The following is a 5,207-nucleotide window of genomic DNA, read 5'->3' as shown; positions in this document are numbered from 1 at the left end:
AAACTGGTGTCCTGATTAAAGAAGCAATATAACTTGCCTTCTTTAGACTAGTTGAGTATCTGGAGCATCGGCATTTGTGTGTTCGATTACAGGCTCAAAATGTCCAGAAACAAAGAACTTTCTTCTGAAACTTGTCAGTCTATTCTTGTTGAAGGCTAATGAAGGCTATTCCATGTGAGAAATTGCCAAGAAACTGAAGATCTCGTACAACGCTGTGTACTACTTCCTTCACAGAACAGTGCAAACTGGCACTAACCAGAATAGAAAGAGTGGGAGGCCCCGGTGCATAACTGAGCAAGAGGACAAACTAAACCAGTGTCTAGTTTGAGAAACAGAGTTTCTTTTGAACGGTAGTGTACGTAAATGACATATTTTAATACATTTTGAATTCAAGCTGTGACACAACAAAATGTGGAATAAGTCAAAGGGTAAGAATACCTTCTAAAGGCACTGTACAGTATGTACAGTACATACTGTATAGGTAGTGGTAAAGTGACTAGTTAACAGGATAGATAATAGTTAGTAGCACCGTATATGGTGAGTTTGAAAGTGTTTGTGTTGGTGAGGGGGGGGTGAATGTGGTAATTCTGACATCATAGTATTTAGGGACATGAATGTGGTAATTCTGACATCATAGTATTTAGGGACATGAATGTGGTAATTCTGACATCATAGTATTTAGGGACATGAATGTGGTAATTCTGACATCATAGTATTTAGGGACCTGAATGTGGTAATTTCCATAAAGAAATCACTGGTGCTTTTTACCTCATGAGACCATTTTCTCATTGGCAAAATACATGTATAGAAACACCGCTTCAGTTGTTGTTTTATATTTGAAACTATCCAAGTGGAACATGAGAACTATGGAGCACAATTCACACGTTGAAGATAAGGTGACAGCACTCTGGTTTCCTCCTTTCTAAAAATGCTCATTGAGACTGACCACTTTTCTATTCCCCAATCCAAAATATGTTACTGTCTGTAGTAAAAAAGTGAATTTAAATTGCACTTTGTCTTGCACCGCTGGCTTTCTTATACACTGGTTAGAATGTCAGCTCCAGCGAAGTATCTAGATTTCTGTGGATCCCTACAGTAATAGGCTATAAAGACAATGTTATTCACACATTTAATCAAAAACAGTGTGTCAACGGAAATGCCTTCTCTCTGTACCCTTTAAATGTATTTATGGATTCATCTCACTTCTTTCAATTTAACTCAGTATGATGTATCTGACAGGAAAAAGAGTAATGTATTTGCTCGTGTAAGTGAGTGATTTTTGTTCTCCACTGTAAGGCTGGCCAGCTGAAACGGGGTGAAGGGAAAGGAGTGAATGTGTGGGAGCGGGAGAGAGGAAAAAGGCAAGGTTTCCAAGAGGAGAAATGCCAAGGCTAAAGCATTACGCTCTTTTTTTTATTTTCAAAATTCAAGGTTACAAACAGAGAACAGAGTAATACATTGTTTTTCCATATAGTCGTACCACTGAAATAGGTTTACTGGAAAATATCAGGGCTTCACTTATTATGAAATATCAAGGATAAAACAAACAGGCTTCAGTAAGTGACAGCTAGATATTCAGAGTTAACTGGAGTTATACTGTAATACATGTACAGCATTCCACATTATCCAACTTGATCCACAGAGGATGTTGGCCTAATGCCTGTAGGCTATTTAGACATAACCATTGAAAAAGAGGACAGAAGAAAGCTCACGTTAAATGTATTTTCTTCCCCTGTTTCTATTCTACTGTTCGTGAAAAATAAGACTATGAGGCTTCCATACTCTACTCCTTTTTAATAAACTCCACCTAGTTTGGGATTTTCCAACTATGTGGTAGAATTTCCAAGCCAACATCTGTCTGTGATGCTGCTTTGTGCATATTTGCAAAACGTCAACAAGCCACTGGTATGTTTGAATATGGATAAACATTTTAATCAATCTATTTTTAGTAAGAGATTAACAAGTATTTACAGTTTATTAGATGATGATATTGAGATACCTTACTCTTTTTTCCCCCCATAACTATTCACTTTACTTTCCATTACTCATTTCCTACTCAATTTCTGTTGTTTCTTTTCATAAACAAGTGCACATTTCTGGTGACTGCTCTCATAAAGGTTTGTGATTGTATGTTGCATAACACCTGGCAGGTAGCTTTTGGCAAAGGGATGTCTTGTTTTAGGACTCTTGAACCATAAGGGATTTGTTGTCTGATATCATTAAAAGCTTTGCTTCATAAACTTCTTAAAAGATAAGCAGGATTCTGCTGAACGTCGATGATTTTGCTCAGTTCAGCCTGGTATAAGCAGGTACAGTGTAATTCCATTGTTTTAGACAAAATATACTTCACCAACCCATGATGGAAGCTACTGAGAACTCTTCAGTTTGGTTCTGGTATTGCAGGTCACCAGCGCAAGCAACAGAGGTAACTTGTGTTTGTGAAATGTTAAAGGGCAGTGCATTGAGCTATTAGTAACCAGTGGCTTACTGCCACCCTTCCTGTAAGCAGTGGTTTCCAAACATGGGGTCGCTTGAAATTGAAATGGGGTCACCTGAGAAAATCTGTAATTTCATCAAACAAATCAATAACCTTTTTAAATTTTCAAATGGGTATAGAATACAACCTTTTAGTCAAATCAAATCAAATGTATTTATATAGCCCTTCGTACATCAGCTGATATCTCAAAGTGCTGTACAGAAACCCAGCCTAAAACCCCAAACAGCAAGCAATGCAGGTGTAGAAGCACGGTGGCTAGGAAAAACTCCCTAGAAAGGCCAAAACCTAGGAAGAAACCTAGAGAGGAACCAGGCTATGTGGGGTGGCCAGTCCTCTTCTGGCTGTGCCAGGTGGAGATTATAACAGAACATGGCCAAGATGTTCAAATGTTCATAAATGACCAGCATGGTCGAATAATAATAAGGCAGAACAGTTGAAACTGGAGCAGCAGCACGGCCAGGTGGACTGGGGACAGCAAGGAGTCATCATGTCAGGTAGTCCTGGGGCATGGTCCTAGGGCTCAGGTCCTCCGAGAGAGAGAAAGAAAGAGAGAATTAGAGAGAGCATATGTGGGGTGGCCAGTCCTCTTCTGGCTGTGCTGGGTGGAGATTATAACAGAACATGGCCAAGATGTTAAAATGTTCATAAATGACCAGCATGGTCGAATAATAATAAGGCAGAACAGTTGAAACTGGAGCAGCAGCACGGCCAGGTGGACTGGGGACAGCAAGGAGTCATCATGTCAGGTAGTCCTGGGGCATGGTCCTAGGGCTCAGGTCAGTTGAAAGTGGAGCAGCAGCACGGCCAGGTGGACTGGAGACAGCAAGGAGTCATCATGTCAGGTAGTCCTGGGGCATGGTCCTAGGGCTCAGGTCCTCCGAGAGAGAGAAAGAAAGAGAGAAGGAGAGAATTAGAGAACGCACACTTAGATTCACACAGGACACCGAATAGGACAGGAGGAGTACTCCAGATATAACAAACTGACCCTATCCCCCCGACACATAAACTACTGCAGCATAGATACTGGAGGCTGAGACAGGAGGGGTCAGGAGACACTGTGGCCCCATCCGAGGACACCCCCGGACAGGGCCAAACAGGAAGGATATAACCCCACCCACTTTGCCAAAGCACAGCCCCCACACCACTAGAGGGATATCTTCAACCACCAACTTACCATCCTGAGACAAGGCTGAGTATAGCCCACAAAGATCTCCGCCATGGCACAACCCAAGGGGGGGCGCCAACCCAGACAGGATGACCACATCAGTGAATCAACCCACTCAGGTGACGCACCCCTTCCAGGGACGGCATGAGAGAGCCCCAGTAAGCCAGTGACTCAGCCCCCGTAATAGGGTTAGAGGCAGAGAATCCCAGTGGAAAGAGGGGAACCGGCCAGGCAGAGACAGCAAGGGCGGTTCGTTGCTCCAGAGCCTTTCCGTTCACCTTCCCACTCCTGGGCCAGACTACACTCAATCATATGACCCACTGAAGAGATGAGTCTTCAGTAAAGACTTAAAGGTTGAGACCGAGTTTGCATCTCTGACATGGGTAGGCAGACCGTTCCATAAAAATGGAGCTCTTTAGGAGAAAGCCCTGCCTCCAGCTGTTTGCTTAGAAATTCTAGGGACAATTAGGAGGCCTGCGTCTTGTGACCGTAGCGTACGTGTAGGTATGTACGGCAGGACCAAATCAGAGAGATAGGTAGGAGCAAGCCCATGTAATGCTTTGTAGGTTAGCAGTAAAACCTTGAAATCAGCCCTTGCTTTGACAGGAAGCCAGTGTAGAGAGGCTAGCACTGGAGTAATATGATCTAGCAGCCGTATTTAGCACCAACTGAGGTTCATTTAGTGCTTTATCCGGGTAGCTGGAAAGTAGAGCATTGCAGTAGTCTAACCTTGAAGTGACAAAAGCATGGATTAATTTTTCTGCATCATTTTTGGACAGAAAGTTTCTGATTTTTGCAATGTTACGTAGATGGAAAAAAGCTGTCCTTGAAATGGTCTTGATATGTTCTTCAAAAGAGAGATCAGGGTCCAGAGTAACGCCGAGGTCCTTCACAGTTTTATTTGAGACGACTGTACAACCATTAAGATTAATTGTCAGATTCAACAGAAGATCTCTTTGTTTCTTGGGACCTATAACAAGCATCTCTGTTTTGTCCGAGTTTAAAAGTAGAAAGTTTGCAGCCATCCACTTCCTTATGTCTGAAACACATGCTTCTAGCAAGGGCAATTTTGGGGCTTCACCATGTTTCATTGAAATGTACAGCTGTGTGTCATCCGCATAGCAGTGAAAGTTAACATTATGTTTTCGAATAACATCCCCAAGAGGTAAAATATATAGTGAAAACAATAGTGGTCCTAAAACGGAACCTTGAGGAACACCAAAATGTACAGTTTAGTGTCAACTAAGGACCTCTTACACTATTAGAATGTGCTTTCATGACATTATTATGTGTCAAGACAGCCTGCAGGACCTAAACTTGACTGAATATGAACACACAACATTAACTAGGGAATATAATTTTTCCAAGTGGGGCACCCTGCATTTTCTGGTGTCAATCTGTGGTTGTGTTGTGCCATACTCTGAGGCTACCCCCAGATTAAATATTAACACCATCGGTACAGTAGCCATCCACTCCTTTCAAAAGAGAAGAAGTCTGATATTCTACTGAACTTTTGACTATTCCTATCAAGCCACATCAAACATT

General features: G+C 42.1%; 1 pseudogene; it reads right to left on the bottom strand.

Moving 5' to 3' along the window:
* Nucleotides 1–3,370: 3,370 nt before the first annotated feature.
* LOC127906255 (uncharacterized) lies at nucleotides 3,371–4,867 on the bottom strand (annotated as a pseudogene).
* Nucleotides 4,868–5,207: the final 340 nt, after the last annotated feature.

Source organism: Oncorhynchus keta, chromosome 11 (genome assembly GCF_023373465.1).
Source record: "Oncorhynchus keta strain PuntledgeMale-10-30-2019 chromosome 11, Oket_V2, whole genome shotgun sequence".
Lineage (NCBI taxonomy): Eukaryota > Metazoa > Chordata > Actinopteri > Salmoniformes > Salmonidae > Oncorhynchus > Oncorhynchus keta.
The sequence above is the reverse complement of the archived record's forward strand: the minus strand, read 5'-3'. Positions and strand labels throughout refer to the sequence as shown.